At 37.4% G+C, this 26,868-nt stretch overlaps 1 protein-coding gene across 3 annotated transcripts in view; it reads left to right on the top strand.

Annotated features, from left to right (window-relative positions):
• The window catches only part of GPHN (gephyrin), a 618,338-nt gene that overhangs the window by 271 nt on the left and 591,199 nt on the right, over positions 1-26,868 (top strand). The gene's annotated exons all lie outside the window — the stretch shown is intronic.

The raw sequence follows: 26,868 nt of genomic DNA, 5'->3' as shown, positions 1-26,868 counted from the left end.
GAGGAAGGGGACTGGGGGGGGGGGCGGACGTTTTACAACCGTTGAGAACTGATGGAGGTTGGGGTGTTCCGCGGGGTCCCTCGGGAGCTGGGACCGACCCCGTGGGATGTCAGGTCCCACTGCCTTCGCAGCCGAAGTCCTGGGCCCCTGGGGACAGAGGGGCCAGTGCGGCCGCCGCGGTGGGGCTCCTTGCTGCCAGCGCAGGCGGCGGGATCCCGGCCCCGCAGGCTGGAGCACGCCGCTCTCGGCTGGCCCGCGCGCTTCCTCAGCTACTGCTGGTCCCAGAGAGGGGGGAATCCCATTTCCACCCCCTCTTTCCTCTCCCTTCCTTCCACCCGGGCGGCCCCGCTCTGCTCTAGGCGTGCTTTCGCGGGGCACCGGCCGGAGCCGACACGGGTGTTCGTTAGGCGAAACTCTGCTCCGCCTCCAGCTGCCCCTCGCGAGCCGGGAATCCCCTCAGCCACTCACGGGACACCCTTCGTCTCCCCCGGGAGGTGGGGGATCGGCTTGCACCCGGACCTCGGAAAGTGTTTGCATTCCGCCTTCCCAAGCAAAGGGCCCTCTGCCCGCCTCTTCGTTTTCTTAGAGGGACAGACTGTTAATCTGCGGCCAGGGATCCAGCCCTTTTTACTTGAGAGGGAAGGATTCCCCCACTCGGGCTCCTCTGTTCCCCTCCCTTCGAGGACCACCCCACGCACCCCGCCCGGATGGTCCCGAGGCTTCTGAGGAGCGCACTTTTCCCGGGTCGCGTTTCCCTCCCTCGCGGAAGCCCTGTGTGCTCTGCATGTCTGATTCCGTTGCGCTGTATTTGGGTAACATCCCTCAGTTCGGTGACAGGCAGTTGCTGCAGGGCATGACTTCCGAGATGAATAGCAAGCCGATTTGTAGGGGTTTCTGCTGTGGTTCTGTAGTTGGTAAGGTTTCTGTGTAATTGAGTGGCGAGGTGGGGGTTAAAGAACTATATTTGGAATCTGAGGGCTTAGTTCGGAGTGAAGGAAATCCAGGACTTGCTGATTTCGGAAAAAGAAGCGAGGTAGACGGGAATCCTGGTGTTCTCCTCCCACCTCCCGCCCCCCCAGCGCGCGCGCGCGCGCGCGCACACACACACACACACACACACACACACACACACTTTTTAATTTTTTTCCCTTGTCAAATTCTGACAGGTTGAGACGGTGCTCGAGAAGGAACTGAATTGAATGAGACTTGCTTTTATTATTAGGTAGAAAAAACTCTCTCTTGGTAAGATAAAAAATGCAAAGCTTAATTTGGCTGCTGAGTTTTATGAAAAAGATTTCCATGGTACCCCTTCCTGTCTTTTAAGTAGCTGGGTCGCCTTTCTCTTATATTGTTTCCAGATGTTAATGGTGATTTATTGAATTTTCCTAATTGAAAGCCCCTGTAGAGAAACACCAGTTGCAGGGAAGGGGCCCCCCCCCCCCCCCCCCCCCCCATTACAAGATGCTGTTCTTTTCTTTTGGTGCTGAAGTTCTTGCCTTGTGTGAAGATTCAGTTGTAACTCAGAAGTCTTGGAGTTGACATTGCTGATTTTCAAAGAATCTAATTGCGGGGTGTAAAAGTATATACCCTGTATCAACCCTCAACTTGCACTTTAAATTCTAGCTGTGCTTTGAAAATTATTAGAGTAGTGAGAATGAAGCTTAATAGAAACCAAAGTATGTCAACTGTCCATGGAAATGAAAGGTCATAGATGTTTTAAAGTTAAACCATAGAGATTAAAAAAATTTTTTTTATTTAAGCTTTCTATAATAGTTTTATTTAGTGAATCATCCTACCTGGGTTAAGTGACATTGTAGATAGCTGTTGTACAGAATGCTTTGAAAGATGCAGCCCTTATCTGTGTCTCTGCAGTCCAATAGGGATGACATTGGTATGCAAACAACTAAAGAAACAGTGTATGTCATCACTGTGCTAAAATTGTCTAAATAAATTACTTGTGTGATTGAGAGCTAAATATAAAAGGTATTCCATACTCAGATGGATTAGGAGCAAATGTGATTACCTGAAGGGATAATATGGCACATTTAGCAGGGCTAAGAAGAAACTGACATTTTAAATGGGAGTTGAAAGTCAGTGGCAACCTTATAAATGAATATGTTGCTGAGGGTGAGGCTCTTGAGCAGAAAAAAAATGTAATGCAAAGGCCCTGGAATGCCCAGGTAGGATAGGTAGGTGGCATGAGCAGAATGTCCATGAGAGAAGGTAACTTTGGCAGTGGAATTAAAGACAATCTAGGGAAACTATCTCATGAGAATGAGGTACAGTAGTTTAGGGGGAGAAGTCTAGGGTCAGGAATAAGGATATAGGTGAAGGAATGAAAAGGAAGTTGCATATTTGGGAGAAGTGGTAAAAGAGGACAATAGAATTTGGTGATAAAATGGATATTTGAAGTCAGAAATAACTCTGAGAGGTTTTTACTTAAAGTTAGTGATATAAGTATTGTCTGCAATGATAGAGCCTGGAAATGTGGAGAAGAATCATAGGAAAGAGCACCAGTCCCCAGTCTGAATAGTGGATTTTACTACAAACAACGTAATATTTATAGTCTTAACATTCCATGCAATTTTGTACACACAAAGAAAACCTACAGAAATAAAGCCATGTTGCACAATTTTGTCTTGTAGAACTTTCAAGTACTGCAGTTTTACTATGTAAAATTATTCTTTACTGAACTTAAGTACTGTGATTTCATACTTAAGAAAATTGAATTTGAGGCCACATCTAAAACCTTGATTCTGTGAGTTATAATTTGTGGCTTTCTTAAAGGTGGAAGGCTTGTTTTATAAAATATCCTCTCCATGTTTCATAATAGTGATTTTAAGTATTTTATCTAAGTCTGTTTTACAGAGGTTTTAGAGGAAAACTTAGAGGTTTTAGAGATTTTACGTATTTTAGAGGAAATGCACACATTTTACAATATGTTAGTATTTTGGTAAATTGTGTTGTCATTTCTAAAATCTTTGATTTCTTTGTGACATCTTTGATTATGTCTTGAAAGATAGATTTTATACCACTTTGAAACTTTTCATCTTATAGGTGTTTTTGTAATCTTTATCTCAGCTATGAATTTGGTAAATATGGTATGCAGTCTATTGAAACTTCGTATCAAATGAATTAACTGTTAGAATTTTGAAAGAATATTGTAGGAAAATATTTAGCAAAGGCATTTCTTTTTTGTATTACTATCATGAATCATTCAGAACTTGGAAATCAGAGTATGATACTTAATGTAACATGGATATTTTAGTTATATTATCGTTTTGTTCAGGAAAATGGAAACATTTACATAGATTTTCATGGAAACATTTTATGTTGAAGATTATTGTCGATCTCTAAAAACAATACCTTTGTTAGTAACTGTTTTATGTTGATTTGTTAGAAATGAAAGTTATATGGTCTTTAGTGATCTAAGCTCTCGGTTTTTTTTTTTTTTTTTAAGAAGATGTTGTGGGGTAGGAGTTTATTAATTAATTAATTAATTTTTACTGTGTTGCGTCTTCGTTTCTGTGCGAGGGCTTTCTCTAGTTGTGGCAAGTGGGGGCCACTCTTAATCGCGGTGCGCGGGCCTCTCACTATCGCGGCCTCTCTTGTTGCGGAGCACAGGCTCCAGACGCGCAGGCTCAGTAGTTGTGGCTCACGGGCCTAGTTGCTCCGCAGCATGTGGGATCCTCCCACACCAGGGCTCGAACCCATGTCCCCTGTATTAGCAGGCAGATTCTCAACCACTGCGCCACCAGGGAAAGCCTTAAGCTCTAGTTTTTAATGCATCTGTATCTAATGTTCTTTACTTCTATTACTATTTTTTTTTCTTTTTTTTTTTCGCGGTACGCGGGCCTCTCACTGTTGTGGCCTCTCCCATTGCGGAGCACAGGCTCCGGACGCGCAGGCTCAGCAGCCATGGCTCACGGGCCCAGCCGCTCTGCGGCATGTGGGATCTTCCCAGACCGGGGCACGAACCCGTGTCCGCTGCATCGGCAGGCGGACCCTCAACCACTGCTCCACCAGGGAAGCCCTATTACTATTTTTAACAGACTAAAGACAATGTGATGATGAATAACATGAGGCAAATAAACAAATATCTGTTGCTTTGAAACTAGAAAGAGGATGTGGGGCAGATGTAGGAATTTTTATTATTTTTTTACAATTTCAGTAGTAATTATACTTAAAGTCTTAACAAGTACACAGCAGGCTCACTATATCAAATGTGTCATTTTTCACCTGTTTTTGTCTATTTCTAAAGAAGCTGTTTATCAAGGGAGCACACTACTTCTACCACTATAACTTCCATGGAAACATCAGGAAAATAATGAATACATATATGTTTGTGATATAGAGTGGGATAGATTATGTTTTGTTGGTTATTAAATATCATATTAGCTAACCACTGCTAATGTTTGGTATACCAAAGCACTTAGCTAAAGATGATAATCCATTACCTAAATATTCACTAACAGTGACATGGATGAGAAAAAGATACAAATTTTTAGGAAAGGGCATTTTAAAATCATGTTTTTGCTCTAGCAATATACATTTTATTGCACTAAATTGTAGATTTGTAATCAGGAAGAGTTATTAGACATATATAAAACTAGATAATAAAGATTGGATAAAAGACTAATTGTAAAGTAGAAACCAAAAATATTAGTTACATGTAGGGAGTATTTCAGTCATTTATAAATAAAGTCATTCAAAATATTAAAAAAACAAGTTCTAAGCTAAGGAGGTAATAATCATTTGACTCTGGAATTGTTCAGTTGTTTATTTCATTCCTCATGCTTATCCTTGTGCATTATGTGTGTCAATATTATTTTCTGAAAAGCCCATTTATTGATAAAGATATATAAATATATCTTTTGAGAATAGATGTTGTCATTAAGTAAGGCAAATCACTATTGCAAACAAAACCTATATCCTGTGAAATGGAATTGTGTGTACTGGCAAACATACCAATATTGATCTATATGACTGTTATTAAAAAGAAGCCTATTTCTCAAACTAGGTCGTTCTTTCATGAATTTTTGGTTGGAAGCAATGTATTAGTGATTAAAGTAAGAAATCATTACATTAACTTCTATTGAATACATTTAATACTATCACCACTGACCAAAGACTTTATAAACTAGTAGTATGTAAGCATAGTTAAGAGTTTTAACTATATTCAAGGTACATATGGTTGTTTGACTTTAAGGTATGTCGTGGAGAATCAGCAGTATGTTATTGGGGAGGAAATGATGAATGAATCTGTTTTTCTCTTACTGGTGAGAGATTCCTGGTTAAGATGAATAGGGTGCTTTTTGATACAGTAAGTAAAATAGATAAAGTCTATACTTTGCACCTGTAAATAGGATTGAAGAACTAAGCATATTTGGAATTTGAGATGTTAAAAAAAAAATCCTAAAAAATAAATTAAACCACAAGGGGTTTCTTCCTTCACCTCTGGGCGGAGAAGATGAATACCAAGGAAGAAGAAAAGATTATTTAACCTGTTTAAAAGTAGGTGGACCTCTCAGTGCTTTGTGACCACCTAGAGGGGTGGGATAGGGAGGGTGGGAGGGAGATGCAAGAGGGAGGAGATATGGGGCTATATGGATATGTATAGCTGATTCACTTTGCTATAAAGCAGAAATTATCAAATGATTGTAAAGCAATTATACTCCAATAAAGATTGTTAAAGATAAAAAGTAATTGGATCTGTATTTAATATGAATAGCATGAAACCTTACTTAATTTTTGAGTGACCTCCCCGAAAAGCAAATGTCTAATGAGGTATTGTGATGTAGAAATTCCATCCAGGTTGCTTAATGAGTTCATAAGTGAGTTTGTACTTAATTGATTTAAACTAAGTAAGTAGAACTTCTTGAATATATTGTAATTAAAATAAACAACTCCAACAACTTTTACAATAGTTTTGCCAGTATGTATACATTTTGAAAGAATGGAATTAAATTTACTGTGTTTTAAAAATGTCCTGATTTGACAAATAAAGGAGCAAGCAAATGTGGTGGAAGGAACTTTATGCAATTTGTGCCCTGCTTCTCGAGTTGGGATACATGACATTGTGTTCAAGGGATACTCTAAGGATTCTAAGCTATGGGAACAAACATAATTTTTTTAAAAATTAATTAATTAATTTATTATTTATTTATTTTTGGCTGTGTGGGTCTTCGTTTCTGTGCGAGGGCTTTCTCTAGTTGCAGCGAGCGGGGGCCACTCTTCATCGTGGTGCGCGGGCCTCTCACTATCGCGGCCTCTCTTGTTGCGGATCACAGGCTCCAGAGGCGCAGGCTCAGTAGTTGTGGCTCACGGGCCTACTTGCTCCGTGGCATGTGGGATCTTCCCAGACCAGGGCTCGAACCCGTGTCCCCTGCATTAGCAGGCAGATTCTCAACCACTGCGTCACCAGGGAAGCCCCAATAATTCTTGAAGTATCAGTTTTACTTAGAGTATATAATTTAATCCACTTTAATATTACAGTAAGCATGAGTAAATTAGGCATGAATATAGAATTTTAAAGGAGCTTTTAGACAAAGTAAAACTTCAAAGAAATTTCAAGTGAACCCTTTGTATAACTACAGACCTCATTGTTCTTCTGTTATTGGTACTTTGGTGGGAAAAAATTAAGGAGCCCAGGGCCACAGAAAGAACTCTAGAAGACTCTGTCTAATGCTAGTTTGGCCAGTAACGTCATGTAACTTTGAGCAGTTATTATTTAACTCTCTCTCTCAGCTTTTCTCACCACTAACATGAAGGAGGCTCATATGGCAATATAGGTTTCTATCCTTTAGTATCTTGACCAGCCGGAAAGAGAAATATAGGATATCAGGCTTAGGTGTTTTTTTTTTTTTTTTTTGGCTTTATAATGGGAATGATTATGGGGGAGGGGTAGATTATACATTAAAAATGCAAGAGGAGGGCTTTCCTGGTGGCGCAGTGGTTGAGAGTCTGCCTGCCGATGCAGGGGACGCGGGTTCGTGCCCCGGTCCGGGAAAATCCCACATGCCGCAGAGCGGCTGGGCCCTTAAGCCATGGCCGCTGAGCCTGCGCGTCCAGAGCCTGTGCTCCGCAACGGGAGAGGCCACAACAGTGAGAGGCCCGCGAACCGCAAAAAAAAAAAAAAAAAAAAGGATAAGAAATGGAAGAAAGGATAAAAAATTTCAGCGATTAGGTCCAGTCAGTATAAACTGAAGGGAAAATATTTAGATTTTTTTTCATTTAGAAATTTTTGTGGTATTAATCACAAAATTAACAGTAGTTTCAGTTTTATACTTAATTTCAGACTCAGCTGACACTTCATTTCCACAACAAAATCTTTCCTAGGAATTATTCTCTACAATGATGTCTTTCTTTTCCTTTAGTGTTTATAAATGTTGCTACACCCTGTAATCATGTACATGTGGGAGGCTGCAAGATGTAGTTTAAAGAAAAAAAAAAGACTTTGGAGTTAGACTTGTATTTTAGATCTCAGATCCTGATATGCCCTTTATTTTGGAAAGTCATTTAACCTCTATGAATTTCAATTTCCTTCTCCAAAATGAAGATGGCAATGCTTACTTCACAGAGTTGTGAAGAACTGAGGGAACTTCTAGTGGTTAAGAATCTGCCTTCCAGTGCAGGGAACACAGGTTCGATCCCTGGTTGGGCAACTAAGATCTCACATGCCCTGCAGCTCTAGAGCCGGCACACCACAACTAGAGAGCCCATGTGCCGCAACTGAGACCTGATGCAGCCAAATAAATAAATATTAAAACAAAAAACAAACAAAAAAACCAACAACAACAAAAAAACGGGACTTCCCTGGTGGTGCAGTGGTTAAGACTCTGTGCTCCCAATGCAGAGGGCCCAGGTTCGATCCCTGATAGGGAACTAGATCTCACATGCATGCCACAGCTAAGAGTTCATATGCCACAACTAAGGAGCCCATGCTCCACAATTAAGGAGCTGGCGAGCTGCAACTAAGGAGCCCACCTGCCACAACTAAGGAGCCCACCTGCTGCAACTAAGACCCGGTGCAACCAAATAAATAAAATAATTAATTAATTTAAAAAAAGAACTGAGATAATGTATGTGAAAATGCCTACCATGTATGTCTAACTTGGATTATATAGTTGTCTCTTGAACAGTGGGGGTGGGGGGGAGTACGGGTGCCAACTCCCCATCCCCCACCCCCCACAGTCCAAAACCCAAGTTTAACTTTGTAATTGGTCCTCCATAGCTGTGATTCTCCCCTATCCAAGGTTCCTTATATGTTGATTCAACCAACCTTGGATTGTGTAGTACTATAGTACTTACTGAAAAAAATCCTGGGTGAAAGTGGACCCGTACAGTTCAGACTCCTCTGGTTCAAGGGTTAACTGTATACTCAATAATCTTCGTTTCCTCTTCATATGCTGTTTTGGCATAATTTGCTAGTAGCTTCATGTATAAGCATCTTCTTTAAAGTAGATTTTAAAGTTCTTGAAACAGGTGTTCTTCACGTCTTCTGTGCCTTTTTGTCATAGTACCTATTAATGAAGTATTTGCATAGAAGATGTTTAAAAAAAATTGGATGGTGTGACATTTAGTAGTTTAGGAAGCAGCTACTGAGAAACATTTAGATAAACTAGAACTTCGCAATTATTACTAAAAAGACAGTTCAGGGTAGATGGAATGGGGTTTAATATTTTTCTGTATATTTATTACTGGTAATAGGATGATAACAATGATGTCTATTTGAGATATTTTATACTATCAAATTTAATATTTTATATATTTTCTTTATATTTCCCTTATGTATTTCTTTATGGATTTTCTTATCTATTTTCTAATTAATTTGTATATGTATTCTTGGTTGATGGGCGTAATCTGTATGAGGATTATTTTAGAGTAATTTTAGAGTAATTTTCTAAACTGTCATCTTATAAAATGAAAAATTGAAATTATAGGTAAAATATTCTGAAAATGCTGAAGGTTATTTTGAAGGTTAATTCTGAAGGTCAAAATAGCATAAAATAGGAGTCAGAAGTTCTACATCTTCTACCACTTTCAAGACACTTAACCACATTTTACCTCAGTTTCCTTAGCGTTGAATGGAGGAAATTATGCTTACCTTACATAGTTAATGTGAGGGAGAAAGGAAATAATGTTTTCAATAATCAACACCTACTGTGTGCCAGGCTCTGTGCTAAAGTGAGGGATACAATAGTGAATAAAACAGACACAGTCCTTATCCTCTTGGAGCTTGTATTTTAGCACTAACATGAACACACTATTTAGTCAAGTTAGATGTTGACAAATCATGCTTCGTTTATGTTGCATTTCAAGGAATAAAGTGCGTCTATATTTTATTTTTGTTGTAGGTAAGTATAAGCACCAAAACCGTTTTCACATCAAGCCATTTTTGACACAAATTTTTAAACCATTACACATTTCCTGCTTTCTAAGATAGAAAATATTGAACATAATTTAATTATTTTATTCATTCAGGTTTAAGTAATTATAGCTAACATCTGTCGAGTTTATATATATACATACATATATATGGCATAAATATGTTCTATTTGTGCTTAGCACTTTGCCCATGTTATTTTATCCTTACAACCTTTATAAGGTAATATATTATTCTGTTTACACTGCCTGAGAAATAGGTAGCTTGCTCAAGAGTACACCAGTGGCCCTGCCAGAATTCGAGCACAGGTCTGACTGTACTCTGAGCAATTAACATTTCTGTATTCTATTCTGAATATCTTTTATTGTGGAGTGTGGTAGTATAGTTCTCTATAGTGTTTTATTTTCAGTTGTGACTTTACACACTTGTTCCCTTCCCCACTTCTAGTTTCTAATCTACTGGAGCTGCCTTTTTGTGGCAGTCAGTGGCAGACTACAGGCCATATTTGACCAGTACACATGTTCATTAGGCCCATACTGTGTCTTTACAAAAAAGTATGTTTCTAACATTAAAAAATGACATTTTATATAAACCCGTACTTTTAGCTTTTTAAGATTCAGGAACACTGCAACCTCTTTCCCACAGGACAATGGTTGGTTAGGGTGGTTTGAGATAGGGCATGTATTCTCCAGTTTGCCACGATTCCCACTTAACCTATTTGTTATCTCCCTCACCTCATAGGTATTTGAGTTTGTGATCTTTGCTCATACGTATTCTTTTTTTAACATCATATCTTGGGCAACTTTTCATATTAGTGAAAATGATAATACAGAGTTTATCAAGAGCTTACCAAGTGTGAAATAATTTTCTAGAGCCTGCCATAGAACCTATTAATTTATTTAATCCTCATAATAGTATCACCATTTTACATTTGAAGAAATTGTAGCAGAGAGAGATTAAGTAATTTGCTCAAATTACTGCAGTAAGAAGCCAAGCTGATAAAAGGCCAAACTGTAAGTTGAACCCATGTAGTCTGTTCCTAGAGTGTAAGCTCTTAACCACTACATTATACTCCTTGGCATTTAATAATTAATTCATATAGATACACATCTTTCTTTTTAATGGCTCTATTGTGTTGCATCATAAGTTATGCTATATTTAGTCTGTCCTCAATTGATGTCCATAGTGGTTTCTTACTTTTCATGTGACAAATGTTGCAGATAATAACATTGTACATTTATTATTGCATATATGTGAGTTTTTAAAAAAATATGTTAAATTACTATAAATAGAATTTTGGGGTCAACAGTATCTGCATTTAAAATTTTTGATAGAAATTACACCCTTTTTGGAAGACAAGTTTGTACTAATTGTAATTAGTATTCTCACTTTCATTTGGTATTATCTTTTTGATCTTTACGAGTTCTTTTGAGATACAACTCTTTCTTGAGTTATATACGTGGATTAGATTGCAGACGACAGATACCCAGCTCACAATTACCTTAAGTGAAAAGGGCAATTTATTAATTTACATAGAGTATAGAGGAGGAACTGACTTTAGATACTCAAGCTGTGTGTCCAGGGGATTACTGTAATGATGGACACTTATTCTCCGTTTTAGTGCTTTGATTTTTCAGTTTGTTGCATGCTGACTTCCTTCATGTAGTCAGAATTGGGGCAGGGAGGGTGCAGGTTAGGAGATTATAGTAATAGGCAGTCAGGTTTTCCGTACCCAACTAGTGAATCCAGAGGAGAGATTTTCTTTTTCATGGCATTTGTATATAAAATTCCAGGTTGCTTCATCACCTGGCTTGGCTCACAGGTCCATCTTTGGGCCAATCATTGTGACTAGGAAAGTGAGGACTATGATTGGCCAGGTCTGTATTTCATGTCTGTTTTGGGATTGGGACACTAAATAGGCAGTGTCACCAGATTCACATGCAGAAGGGGATAGGGAAGCCTTCAAAAGAAGAGGGGTTTCTGCCACTAGAAGGGCAGAATTTAGAGGTTTTCTTAAGTCTTTATTATGCCTTTTTTGCTTTCTTATTTTCCCCTCTAAGAGTGTAGTTTATGTGCCCTGTTTCCTTTCTCCTGCTTCTTCCATGAAAGTGGTCCTCTGGCAGATAGTTCTAATTGGAACTGGAACAAGTTAATGTGTGAGAACTAGTGGGTTAAACTCAGGGCCCCCTAATATCAACAGTGGTTAATTTATCAGGAGCGCTCACAATGACTGACTTCCACTTTTTCATACACTGCATAAGTGTGGTTATCTAAGGACATTTTAGAACAGCAGTAGGCATGTAATAGAGTAAGATTTTACTAGTTTTTACAGTAGTTCTTTTATGTTGCTTTATTTAAATTTTTGATCAGCTATGAGTCCTTTTTTAACAAGTTAATTAATTAATTAATTTTTATTTTTGGCTGCCCTAGGTCCTCGTTGCTGTGTGCGGGTCCTTTCTAGTTGCGGCGAGTGGGGGCCACTCTTTGCTGCGGTGGGCAGGCTTCTCATTGCAGTGGCCTCTCTTGCTGCAGAGCACAGGCTCTAGGCGTGCGGGCTTTAGTAGTCCTAGTGCAGGGGCCCAGTAGCTGTGGCTCATGGGCTCTAGAGCTCAGGGTCAGTAGTTGTGGTGCACGGGCTTAGTTGCTCCACGGGATGTGGGATCCTCCCAGACCAGGACTCGAACCTGTGTCTCCCGCACTGGCAGGCAGATTCCTAACCACTGCGCCACCAGGGAAGTCCCTAGCTATGAGTCTTTAGTCTTTTTTTTCCTACAAACGATTGCTCCCAGTATTTCCTAAGTTTTGTTCCTAAGTTTAGCAGTTCTCAGGGAAATGTTATAATAGGTATGATGTTAAGAGATTTTTATGTGGTCAAATAAATTTGGAAAGTGGTATATAATGTATCTCTCCTTATGGAGATTAACAGTATACTAGAGCATATTAACATATTAAAAATGTGAATAGTGTTACAGTTGTGGAGCCTGTTGAACTTTATTTAGTCTAGTGTCTCCAAAACTTTTTGAGAATGGAACAGTTTTTCAAGACATACCAGAATTGTGTTCAACACTTCTTTGGGAAATAGTGGTCTTTCCCCTGCAAATGATATTTTGGAAGTCTATATAACACCTTTGTATTCTTTTAGCTTTTTTTTAAAAAAATTAATTTATTTTATTTTTGGCTGTGTTGGGTCTTCGTTTCTGTGCGAGGGCTTTCTGTAGTTGCGGCAAGCGGGGGCCCCTCTTCATCGTGGTGTGCGGGCCTCACTGTCGCAGCCTCTCTTGTTGCGGAGCACAAGCTCCAGACGCGCAGGCTCAGTAGTTGTGGCTTACGGGCCTAGTTGCTCCGTGGCATGTGGGATCTTCCCAGACTAGGGCTCGAACCCGTGTCCCCTGCATTGGCAGGCAGATTCTCAACCACTACGCCACCAGGGAAGCCTCTTTTAGCTTTTTGCTGTAGAATTAGTCGTTTCCTACAGTAATCTCTACTATGAAAATTAATTCTTTTTTTCTGGATTTGCCTTTAAAGTATATATATATGTATATATACTTTAAAATGTAAATATATATATATATATATTTGTTTTGTTTTGTTTTTTCGGTTATCACCTCTTTTTTTTCTTTTTCTTTCCACATTAAAAGATTGGCTGACTATATTATCTTATTCAGAAAATCTGTGATAGCAAAGATCAGTCTTGATTCTGTTACTACTATATGGGGAAAGAATCCTGGAATAAGTTCTATTTTGGATTTTTCCAGTGAGCGTTTGGTATCGTTATTTGTAAAATGTAAAGATGAAGAGATGCTTTCTAAAATCTCCTTCAGCTCTAAAATCTTAATAATCCCAGTCTCAGGAACATACATACCTCATGTTTACCATTCTCTCATTGCTTGTGTTCACGTTCTACAACCTGTTACTGACAGCAGAATTATTGATTTGAAATGTCTTCCTTGCTTCAAACAGGAAAAACTGCTAGAAGACACTGACATTCATACCAAGTGTAAATGGAAATAATAAATGTCTGTAACTTCTATTGCAAAATTTGTGCAGTTTTATTTCATTCACTATCACATGCTGCAGAGAGTTCAAATTGCAAAATGTTTAAGATTTAGAATAAGAATTACACACATGTAAGTGTAATAACTGATTCACACAATCAAGCTTAGAAGAATAATAGAGATTTAGAGGTTTCAAGGTATTACCTTTTTCTTTTTAAATTTAAATTGTAGTGATATGCCAGAGACCTGGAAAGCAAAAAGTAGTATTCTCCCCAAATACTATGAATGTTTTGCTATTAAATATTTAAAATGAAGCTATTGTAAAAATAAGACATATACCTTCATGAACAATATTATGTTTTAGGTTCACACAGATATTCAGAATAGTAGGTAGGCTGTGGATTAGACCACCTGGGTTTATACCTGAGTTAAGTGTAGGTTTTAGAGTTACTTAACTTCTCCAAGCTTCAATTTTCTCATCCACGAAATGGGGAAAAATCCATTGTCTGCCTTAGAGGGTTGTTTTGATAAGTGAAATAATAAATGTAAATGTTGAGTGAGTGTGCCCACATAATAAATATTCATTAAGTGTTTGTTATATATTGTAATAATTTGAATCTAATTACCTTTACAAAGATGATAACAGAAAGCAACCAATATAACTTTTAGATATCTGACCCAATCATGGTTTATTTCCATGCTGTTTTTCTCTGTTATTGTATCTTATTTTAGGAGCATCATTAAGGAACAATACTGTACTGGGGTTTTGCTTGATCTAAATTCTTATTTTCTAGCTTAATTCTGGTGTTGTTAGAGTCAGAAGATGCTGTTTGTAGTGTAACTAAGGACAAGAATTTGAGATTTTTGAGGCGTAGGTTTAAAGTAAAGTATATATGGGAAACTGCTTCTGATATTCTCTAGGGGTTGTTAAGATCTGTGGAGAAAACTACCTCTACATACAGATATGTAGGTATTATAATTATGGAATACTTTACTATAGTTAAGAAAGTGGAAAAGTTTTAAGTGTTATACAAATGGTGCAGTAATACAGGGTGGTAAAGTGATAGCAAAATGAAACTATTTACATCGATAATTGTTGATTTGTAGAAAAGAGAGTTTTAATTGACGTATGAGGAAAATAGTAAATCCCAGGGACAGTGAGCCAAGGCTTAGACCTTGTGTTTGGGTTGACTTGGGGCATAAGACAAATGAATATTATATATAAAAGGAAAGAGATACTTTATAAAATCAGGTACCAAAAGAAAATCTATAGAATTTAAAGCATTGCCAAAGATGATTTTGGGGAGGAAGGTTTGAGAATAATTGACTTAGGTCAGTATTGGACTTGGAATTTTCCGGTTTTCTTCTGCAGATGGGTCTATGAAGCATTATTAATTAAAAAAAATTGTCATTTATGCATCATAATGAAACATTCATTACTTTCTGATTCTTAATGCAATTCAGAAGTGGGTCATATCTAATAACATGAGAAATGTGAAATAGAGACCCCCTCAACCCCATAAGTAGGAACTTTTATTAAACAGCTTAATAGGTATGGATCTGATTTTATTACTATTGTTTTCCTGGCCTGTCATTTCCTGTTGATTAATCTGTTAGTCTGACTATATAGCCTGACTTGTTAACAGACAATGCAACACAATTCAGTAACTGTCTCAGTCTACTTGGGTTGCTGTGACAAAGTACCATAGACTAGGTGGCTTATAAACAACGGAAATTTACTTCTTACAGTTTTGGAGTCTGGGAAGTTCAAGATCAAGTTACCAACAAATTCAGTGTCCAGTGAGGGCCTACTTCCTGGTTCATAGACAGCCATTTTCTCTCTGTCTCCTCACATGGAAGAAAATGGGAGGGAACTCTCTGGGTCTCTTATAAGGGTACTGACCCCATTCGTGAGGGCTGTGTCCTCATGACCTAATCACCTCCCAAAGGCCCCACATACTAGGGGAATAGGTTTCAGCATGTGAATTTGGTGGGGCCTGACACAAATATTCAGCCTTTGGCAGGTATGTGCCATGTGATGTGCTTTGTGTTTTGTTAAGCTAATACTACTGAATGTTTATAGTGTCATCCTTTAGGTACGAGGAGTTGGTTGTAAAGTAGGTTTACAGGTTTAGTTATTTATATCTTAAAGCACTTGCCAAGTCCTGCATGACAGGGTTTACTAAACTTTTTATGTAAAGGGCCAGATAGTAAATATTTTAGGCTTTATATTTAGCCACTCAGCTCTGCCCTTATAGCATAAAAGCAGTCATAGACAATATGTAAATAAATGAGCATGACTGTGTTCCAACAAAAATTTATTTACAAAAACAGATGGTTGACCAGAGTTGACCCAAGGGCCATAGTTTCTCAATCCATGCTCAGAGACATAGTCTGTGTTAGGAAAGTATAATTTTAAATTACCTGCATGTGAATTAAACTTTTATATTAAAATTTGCATTGTAAACCACCACAAAACTTAGTGGCTTAAAACTACAATTTAATGTTTCTCACATTTCTATGAATTAACTCAGTCATTCTCCTTTATGTGGCATTGGTTGGGGTTCTGGTATAGCTGCAGACATCTGGAGGCGTGATTGGACAACAGGGCCTTGGTTCTCCTGCATGTGGGTTTCTCCACATGGCTGATTCATTAGCCTCATGGTGTGATGGCTGGGTTCCAAGACGTATTCCAAGAGCAAGCATTGTGACAGGGAGGAAACAGATCTGCCAGGATGATTAAGGGGTAGGCCTGAAACTGGCATAGCCTCACTTCTGACATTATTCTATTCGTCAAAATGCTCAGAGGCTCAGCCCAGAGTCATCGTGGGAAGAGACTGGGAATACTAGGAAGCATGATTAATTTGGGATCATCAAAGTGTCAGTCTATCACAGGATTGTTTTGGTTGCAAGTGACCATTCAAATTGGGCTAGCCTTAGTAAAGGGGACATTTATTGTAAGAATAATGGGATGTCTATCTCATAGAACCTAAATATGGGATGAGGCCCTAGGAACATTGGACCCAAGGTTTGAAGGTCCTAAGGACTGTTTCTCATCTTGCTTCACTCTGTAAAGTAAGCTCTATTTTCTCTTACCACAGATCTGCCTTTTTCGCAGTGCGAAAAACATTACCATTGACTGCTCCTGTATTGTTTAGATCTTCCCATTTCAGCCATTCAGAAAAGGACTGACTTTATTTTCTCAGTTTTGTTTCTAAAATACTTGAGGAAGAACTTTGTCCTGGACCAGTCATTTGTGATAAGAGGATAGAGGTTATGTTGTACCATGTGGACAGGAGCATGAGCAGTTAACAGAAAAGGGATGCTGAATATTTAACTCCCAAGTAGTTCGCTTGCTTTCTCCCTAACCATCTATTTCCTGACATAAACTAATTTGGTAATTATTTTAATAAATAATTTGTTTCCCCATTTCAGGCCTAGTTTAGTTTTTTCCTTCAGCTGTCTGCCTTTGGCTGTTTCATTGTTCTGCTGGAGAATAGGCTAAAGTAAGGACTGGAAGTAGTTCAGTATTTGAATATTCATTGTAATTTCTTCTTGCTTTGAGTAGGGTATAGCAGCATTTAGTATCTATTATTTCACTTTGCCACCATTAACATAGACTCAGATATGAAGGTGATCCTACTATGCTGTTATGCATTGATTCCTAAGGTTGATTTGGGTGATCTGGTTGGCTGAGTGAGTATATCCTTTCTCTGGAAAGGGTCCACTTGCATACAAGAATGCAGGAACTATAATACAGCATGAAATAAGAGCTGTAATAAGATATAAGCAACATACTGCGGGTGCACAGAGGAAGGAACAATTAATTTTGACTGAGTGGCTGTAGGAGGGATGGTATTTTAAAGGAGATGGTTTGAGCGGGTGTGGAAGAATGAATAACCCATCCTTAGAAAAACAAGGAAAGGTAATCTGGCTGACAGGTTTCTTTCGCTGTTGAAGGGGTGGCACCAGAATGTCTTGGCTAAAGTAGATGAGCTTAAATATAGGTATAGAGGATTCAGGATAAACAGCAGCATGTACTTCTTTTAACCGTTTTCTGTTAAAATTACAAGAGCTAATTTGGTTTTGCTACATTCAGGCCTTAGGTGACTATGTGGTAGTTTGAAATTTGATTTTGTAAATAAAAGAGTATATCTCAAAGACTCAGATTTTGGATATAGAAAGAACTTTAAGGATCATCTGTACTCACCCACTCTAGTACATAAAGAAACTAAGACCGAGTTAAATGACTTATTTAAGTTTACACATCTAAATGATAGAGTTGGAGCTAAATCCAGACTACCTTACTCCTAGTCTTGGGTATTAAAAAAATTATATGGTGTATCCTTTGTAGTAAGATTTGTCCCAAATATCCCATTCAAATTATCTACTGTAGGAGTTTTAAAATTTAAGATATAACGTGTATGCAGTAAAACACACAAACGTTAATTATACAGTATGGTGAATTTTTCATATGTATAGATCCTTGTAAGTACCACCCATGAACATTTCCAGCACTCCAGAATTTTCCTTCATGCCTTTTACTAGTCAATATCTAATTCCCCTGCCACCTCCAAGTAATCACTATTCTGATTTTTATCATAAAGGATTAACTTTGCCTGTTCTTGAATTTTATATAAATTAATGACTTCTGTCACTCATTATTATGTCTGTGATATTATCCACATTGTTGTGTGTAGCAGTTATTTGTTCTTTTTATTAATATGTGGTATTCCACAGAACAAATTTATTCTTTTTCTGTTGGTGGACATTTGACTTGTTTCTAGTTTTTGACTATTTTTAATAAAGCTGTCATGGATATTCTCATATGGGTCTTTTGATAAATATGTTGTCTCCATTCTAGGTATAGAATTTCTGAGTTATTGTTTCCCCAAAAGGTTGTACTATTTTCTGTCCCCACCAACAATGGAGGAAAGTTTCAGTTGCTCTACATTCTTGTCAAAATTTGCTATTGTCAGTCTTTTTAATTTTGACCATTCTGGTGAGCGTATAGTGGCTTCTAATTTATATTTCCCAGATAAGTAATGATGTTGAGCACCTTTTAATGTATTAATTTTAAAAATATATATTTTTAATAGGACTGTCTTTGTCTTATGGATTTGTGGGAATTCTTTATAATTCTGAATATGGGAACTCTGTGTGTATGTATGGCAAATACCTTCTCCCAGTCTGTGGCTAGGCTTTTCACTCTCTTAATAGTGTCTTTTAATAAATAAAAATTCTTAACAGTAATGAAGTTCATTTTATTAAATTTTCTTTTTATGATTAGTGGATTTCTTGTGTCTTGTTTAAACAGTCTTTGCCTGTTACAGGATCATTAAAATATTATCCAAAATTTTCTTGAAGCTTTATTGCTTTCCCTTTTACTTAAGGTTCTGTGATACATTTCAAATTAATTTGTATGCATGACGAAGTAGAGATCAAGAATTTCTTTTGAACATATGGGTAGCCAGTTGATCTGGCATCATTTTTTGAAAAAACTGTCCTTTCCCCACTGGATTGTAGGGTACCTTTGATATAAATCAGGCGGATTTGTTTCTACAGTGTTTCTGTTGCACTGGTCTGTTTGTCTATCTTTGCACCAACATTACCTTGTCTTCATTACTATAGCTTTATACTAAGTCTAGATATCTGGTAGTATAAGTTCTCCAAAGTTTTTCTTCTTCAACTCTTTTTTTGTTTTTTTTTGGGGGGGGGAGGGCTGTACTCCATCATTTGTATTGTCATATGCATTTAGAATCAGATTACAGTTTAAAAAATCTGTTGGTATTATGACTGGGATTGCATCCAAGCTGTAGATCAGTTTGGAGAGAATTGGCATGTTACAATATAGAGTCTTCCATTCTATGGCTATGGATAATCTGTCTATTTCCTTGGGTCTTTAAGTTCTCTTAGCAGTGTTTTATGGTGTTCAATCTAGATGTCTTGCATAACTTTTGTTAAGTTTATGGCTAGGCATGTAATGTTGTAAATGGTATTGTTTATTTAAATTTCATTTTCCAGTTGTTTCATATTAATTCATAGAAATACCATTGATTTTTGTATTTTGGTCTAATGAACAGCAACCTTGCTATATTAGCTTTTTTTTTATTGCTTTCTAATTTATTTGAAAACTTGTTTTAATTTTTTAAATTGAATTAAAGATTCTTTAAATTCTATAGTGCTTTATAGTTTTCAGAAGTTTTACAAACATGATTTCATATAATCCCATAATAAACCCCTTTTCCCCCTACTCCTTTATTGCCCTTCTGCCCTTCTCTCCCCTCTGGTAACTACTAGTTTGTTCTCTATATCTGTGAGTCTGTTTCTTTTTTGTGTTATTCACTAGTTTGTTGTGTTTTTTTTTTTAATTAATTTTTATTGGAGTATGGTTGCTTTACACCGTTGTGTTAGTTTCTACTGTACAGCAAAGTGAATCAGCTATATATATACATATATCTCCTCTTTTTTGGATTCCCTTCCTGTCTAGGTCACCACAGAGCACTGAGTAGAGTTGCCTGTGCTATACAGTAGGTTCTCATTAGTTATCTATTTGCTACATAGTAGTGTATACATGTCAATCCCAATCTCCCAATTCATCCCCCCGTACCTTTGCCCCTTGGTATCCATATGTTTGTTCTCTGCTTTTCTGTGTCTCTGTCTCTATTTCTGCTTTGCAAATAAGTTCATCTGTATCATTTTTCTAGATTCCACATATAAGTGATATTATATGATATTTATTTTTCTTTCTCACTTATTTCACTTCGTATGACAGTCTGTAGGTCCACCACATCTCTGCAAATGACACAATTTCATTCCTTTTTATGGCTGAGTAATATTCCATTGTATATATGTACCACATCTTCTTTATCCATTCCTCTGTTGATGGACTTTTAGGTTGCTTCCATGTCCTGGCTATTGTAAATAGTGCTGCAGTGAACATTGGGGTGCATGTATCTTTTTGAATTATGGTTTTCTCTGGGTATATGCCCAGGGGTGGGATTGCTGGGTCATATGATAGTTCTGTTTTTAGCTTTTTAAGGAACCTCCATACGGTTCTCCATAGTGGTTGTATCAATTTATATTCCCACTGAATTTGTTGTGTTTTAGATTCCACATATAAGTGTTTCCGAGTCCAAGCTCATGCTGCTTGCCACATAACATGCCAGTAATTCAAGAGACAAGTTTTTGGGGCAAGGAATAGAGACTTTATTTGGAAAGCCAGCAGATTGAGAAGATGGTGGACTAGTGTCCTGAAGAACCATCTTGCCTGAGTTAGAATTTAGGCTTCTTTTATAGTAAAAGAGGAGGGAGTGTGGTTGGTTGTGCAAATTTCTTGGTGCTGTAATCCTTTGTTCTTGTAGCTATCTGCTAGGTCTGGTCACAGTGTCCCTGTAAACCTCCATCAAGACAAATGTTATTCTCTGTTCTGCAACTTTTTAATCTCTATATGAATAGAAAAGTTTTAAAGGTCAGAGCCTTGAGAATGGTCTATCCTATATATTTCAGGCTATAGGCAACATTCTTTTATTTATTAACTTGTAGCAAAAGCAATAGAACACAAAGATTAAAGTAAAAGAAAGAGATCCAGTATGGAGTCAGATTTGTTCTTCCCTATTCCATAAGTGATATCATACAGTATTTGTCTTTCTCTGTCTGACTTATTTCACCTAGCATAATGCCATCCATGTTGCTGCAAATGGCAAATAAATTAGCTTATTTTTAATATTTAGTAGTTTGTAGATTCTTTTGTATTTCCTGTTTACAACCATATCATCTGAGGATAATAATGATATTACTTACTCCTTTTTTTTCTTTGTTTTTCCTTATTGGAATGATCAAGACTTTCAGAACAATGTTTAGTAGAAGTAGTGATAATTTTATTCCTGAATATAGGGGGGGAAAATGTTCACTATTTCAACATTAACTATTTTGTTAGCTATAGGTTTTTGTAGGTACCCTTTGTCAGATTAAAGAAGTTTCCCATCTATTCCTAGTTTTCTATATTATTAATGGCTAAATTTTATTTATATTTGTATTTAATTTAAATATAAATTAACTATTAATGGTTAAATTTTATGAAATGGTTTTTCTGCTCTTACTGAGATAAATCATATGATTTGTGCCCTTAATTCCGTAATATGGTGAATTACACTGATTTCAATGTTAAACTAACTTTGCATTCCTAGGATAAGTCCCACTTGGTCACAGTGTATTGTTATCACTGGATTTAATTTGTCAGTATTTTGTATGGGATTTTTATGTCTATTCACTAGCCTGTAATTTTCCTTTCTTGCAAAAATTTTTGTCAGGTGTTGGTATCAAGTTTTGCTGGCCTCATAAAAACTAGTCTCTGTCTCTCTTTTTTATTCTTTGAAGGAGTTTGTGTTAGATTGGTACATTTCATCTGCTAGAAAAGAATGTTCTGCAATTTGTTGATGTTAGTGTCAACAAGGTCAAATTGTTTAATCATGTTGATCAAATCTTTTAATGATTTTGTTTCTGTTTTTGCCAGTTATGACAGAAGAATCTTAAAATTACCAACTATGACCATAGATTTTTCCTTTCAGTTCTTTCAACTTTTACTTTATGTATTCTGGAGCTCTTGTTAGGTATATAAAAATTTAGGATTGTTATAATTTACAATTGAACCATTATGTCATCATAAAATGTCTTTATCTCTAGTAGTATTCCTTGTCTTGAAGTCTACTTTAGAACTTCTATTAATATGATTGCTCTTTCTTTTCATCAGTATTTCTACAGTTTATTTCTTCCTTTTTATTTCAAGCTATCTGTATCCTGTTGTTTAAGGTTATATCTTTTGGAAGTAGCATATTATTGGGTCATGTTTATTTGATCGATCCAGTTTGACAATCTTTGTGGATATTTTTTTAAAGTTCTTAATTTAATTAATTTATTATCTTTTTGGCTACATTGGGTCTTCGTTGCTGCGCGTGGGCTTTCTCTAGTTTCAGTGAGCAGGGGCTACTCTTTGTTGTGGCGCGTGGGCTTCTCACTGCGGTAACTTGTCTTGTTGCAGAGCCAGGCTCTAGGTGCGCGGGCTTCAGTAGTTGTGGCATGCGGGCTCAGTAGTTGTGGCATGCGGGCTCAGTAGTTGTGGCTCATGGGCTACAGAGTGCAGGCTCAGTAGTTGTGGCACACAGGCCTAGTTGCTCCACGGCATGTAGGATCTTCCTGGACCAGGGATTGAACCTGTGTCCCCTGCATTGGCAGGTGAATTCCTAACCACTGCACCACCAGAGAGGTCTCAATCTTTGTGTTCTAATTGGAATGTTTATTTACACTTAATGTGATTACTAACATAGTTGGGTAGAATTCTGTCATCTCACCAACTCTTTTCTATCTATCCCATCTGTTCCTTGTGTTTTTTTTTCTTTCTTCCCTTCCTGCATTTTTTGATTTGTCAACTTTTATAAATTTCATTTTTACTGATTAACTTTTCAGTTATACATTCGTATATAATTATACTGTTTTAGTATCCTAGAGATTTTCATAAACATCTTTGATTTATTGGTGTATCTTAAACTAATACTTTTTAAACAATATCTTTTTCTTTTTTTTTTTTTTTTTTTTTTTTTTTTTTCTTGCGTTATGCGGGCCTCTCACTGTTGTGGCCTCTCCCATTTGCGGAGCACAGGCTCCGGACGCGCAGGCTCAGTGGCCATGGCTCACGGGCCCAGCCGCTCTGCGGCATGTGGGATCTTCCCGAAACGGGGCACGAACCCGCGTCTCCTGCATCGGCAGGCGGACTCTCAAGCACTGCGCCACCAGGGAAGCCCTAAACAATATCTTTTTCTATTTATCCATATATATACTCTTTCTAGTGCTCTTCATTCATTTTTGCAGTTCTCTGCTATCATCTGGGATAATTTTCCTTTAGTTTGAGGTAATTCCTTTAATATTTCTTATATTGCTGATCTCTTGGAGGGAGATTTTCTTAGCTATTGTTTGTCTGCAAACATCTTTACTTCACCTTTCTTTTTAAAGGAAAACTTTTCTGTTACAGAATTCTAGGTTGGTGTCTTTTATTCTTTCTACAGTACAAATATGTCATTCCTTTTCTGGTTGCCATAATTTCCTTTGAAAAGTCAGCCATCAGTCTTATTGTTGCTCTTTTAAAGGTAATGTGTGTTTCTTTGCTGCTTTTAAGAATTTCCTTTTGCTTTTAGTTTCTAAAAGTTTGTGTGGTATCTAAGCATGATTTTATTTGCATTTATCCTGTTTGGGGTTTGCTGGGTTGATATTTTTCACTAATTTTGGAAAAACTTTGGCTTTTATATCTTTGTTACTTCTACTCTAATCTCTCTCCTCTCTCCTCAACCTTGTTAGATGTTTTGGCTGTATCTCATATGTCTCTTGTGCTTGTCCTCTTTACTCTCTTCTCTGTGTGGGTGAGTTGGGTTTAATTGATTGATTTATTTATTTTTGGCTGCGTTGGGTCTTCCTTGTTGCATGCGGGCTTTCTCTAGTTGCGGCGAGCGGGGGCTGCTCTTCCTTGCAGTGTACGGGTTTCTCATTGCGGTGGCTTCTCTTGTTGTGGAGCACGGGCTCCAGGTGCGCGGCTTCAGTAGTTGTGGCACACGGGCTTAGTTGGTCCATGGCATGTGGGATCTTCCCCGACCAGGGCTCAAACCCATGTCCCCTGCCTTGGCAGGCGTATTCTTAACCACTGTGCCACCAGGGAAGCCCTGACTTGTTTTTTAAGCTTACTGTTCTCTCTTGATGTGTTCAGCCTAATACTGAAATTACTTCAAATAGCTTATTTTTTCAATTCTAGGAATTAAAAAACAATAGAGTCCCATTTTAAAAGTCTTTTAAAATAGATTCCCATTTTTGTTGACTATCTCTATCCTTTCATAAACTTTTTCTATTTTTTTCTTTCATGAAAATATTGATAATTGCTGTTTTAAAGTCTTTGCTTATTACACTATCTGCATCATCTATGACTCTGCTTCTATTTTCTAGTTTTTGTCTTGATTATAGGTCATATTTTCTTGTCTCTTTACATATGTTGTGACAGAAGGGAAAAAATAAACCATGCAAATATTGATGAAAAGAGTGGTTATATTAATAGCAATTCAAATTTTTTATTATATACTGAACACTGTATATTGTAACTTAACTATATAGAGGCTGAAGAGGGTATCTTCCTCCAGAGGGTATCTTTCTTCCCTTTTTCAACTGTTAGGCCAATTGGGTGAGGTGCTGACACCTCAGTTTAATTAAGAATTGAGCTGGATTTAATCAGGGTCAGTCTGGAGTGCAGTTACAGTAATATTTTAGTAAGATTGAATCGTCTCTTACTTGTCAACCTTGCCCTACTAGATTTTTGATTGAGAGACTGTCAGGTTTATTCTCCACAGTCCTGAAAGACTACAGGAGATTCAGTTCTGTTCTTTGGAGGTCTTGAGATTGGCCCTTTCATCTCTTGCTTCACACTGCTTCAAATTCAGGCAATGTTGGAGACCTGTCATGTTTTGCTTGTGTGATTCTCCGTTTTCTAGCAAGTTTTCTCCTAAGTACCATGAAACTAAGGGAAATCTCACTCTGCAATTCTAGCTCATTCCCCCAGCCTCTTGCATCACTGTAGAGCTCAGCAAATGTCCTTTTTAGCCTTGTATTTGGAGCTTTCTAGTTTTCAGTCCATCACACTTAAAAGCTGTGCTGCTTACTGTTTTCACCAGTCCTCCTGCCTGGGCCAGTCTCAATTCTCAGTCTATGCCTGGAATCTTTAAATGCTCCTAGGAAAGAAATAGCAGGTGATTATCACCTCACCTAAAGAGGGCTCTTTAGGTGGAAATTCAGTTTATCTACTTCTTGTTACTTGTTAAGTTCTTTGATGTCTTAAAAATATCACATTTCCTTCATTTTTTTCCCCTAGTTGTTGTTGAAGTATTATACACCTATTGTCCTTAAAGATGGAAGCAGTGAAATCTATTTTTTTCTGATTATAAAAGTAATACGTGCTGAATTAACTTTTGCTGAGTTATACTGCATGACAAATTACCCCCATATTTCACTAGCTTACAAAGACAAAGGTTTATTTTTTGCTCTTGCTACATGTTACCCGAAGGTTGGCAGTGGCTCTGCTCTTGCTCCGTGTGTCTTCTAATTCTGAGATCCAGGCTGGAGAACAACTCCTATTTGGGCCACTCTGTTCTCCCAACAGGGGAAAAAAGAAAGATTTGGCAGAAATACGTTCTGGCTCTTAAATCCTCTGCTTGGATGTTTGTTTATACGTCATTGGCCAAAGCCAAAGTCAGTGGGGCAGAGATGTTTACTGCTATAAAAGTACTATGTTACATAGGAACAAGTAGAGGTAGAGGTTTCTTCTCCTTTTGAAGAAAGGTAGAATGAGTAATTGCAAATTGTAATAAAACTTAGTAGCCATGCTAACTGAATATAAATGCAGAGATGTATATTATTTATAGTAGAATTCTACCTTCTGCCCTCCAAGATCATCAGTGGTGATACTTTGGTATATATTCAGGATTGAAGCCTTCTTATTGTCCTAACTTGATGGTTTCTTTAAAAATAATAGTCGACATAAATTATAAATAAGAGCTTTGTCTTTTCAGCCATTTACTCATAATAACAAAAGAGACCTCTAACTGGCTACATTTTAGTTCTTGCTTGCAGGTAGTTTCAGACTTACTGTAATATTCAATTTACATTTCTAAATATCAAATATCTTTTTATTTAAAAAATTTTTTCTTGGGCTATAGTTGTTTTACAATATTGTGTTAGTTTTTACTGTACAGTGGAGTTCCCTGTGCTGTACAGAGGGTTCTCATTGGTTATGTTTTATACATATTAGTGTATATATGTCAATCCCAACTTTAACACAAGTTTGGGTCTGATTCATGGCTTGTAGTGTTATCACTTTCTCATTCTCTGAGAGAAGATAAAATTCTGTATTGTGGGATTTTATAAAGGATATATTTAAAGGAGAGAGTGCTGGAAATAAGAAAAGTCAATAAAAAGTTCTCGTGCAGCTCAGTTGTTTTACCTAATATGGTTCACAATGAAGTTTAAAGTGAGTTAACCAGACTTCCTGTTAGAATGAGAATAGCCATGAAAAGGGTTTATTTAGTCATTTATATTAGAGATATTGGGTTGGCCAAAAAGTTTGTTCAGGTTTTTTTCCTGTGAGATGTTAATAGAAAAACCTGAACAGACTTCAGTATTTTTACATTCAGAGCGATTCTTAGCGATTCAGATTTTCATGAAGGGGGTCCATTGGTAGGGAAAAATGAAAGTAATTTTGTATAAATCGGGGGGAGGGCAAGACTCATTTGTGAGTTTGGACACTGAGGGGCTCTTAGCGTTTGAGACATGGAAGAAGAGGGAGGTGAAGAGGCCTGGAAAAAAATTGTTTAACTTGTAATTTGCCTTAGGTCCAACCTGGCAGAGGGTGGCATGCCAGTGAAAATCAAATTTACAAGACAGCCTGGCGCCGTTGGTACC

The sequence above is a fragment of the Lipotes vexillifer genome, unplaced genomic scaffold, assembly GCF_000442215.2.
Source record: "Lipotes vexillifer unplaced genomic scaffold, Lipotes_vexillifer_v1.1 scaffold629, whole genome shotgun sequence".
Classification (NCBI taxonomy): domain Eukaryota; kingdom Metazoa; phylum Chordata; class Mammalia; order Artiodactyla; family Lipotidae; genus Lipotes; species Lipotes vexillifer.
Note: the sequence above shows the minus strand (reverse complement) of the source record. Positions and strands in the feature narration are given on the sequence as shown.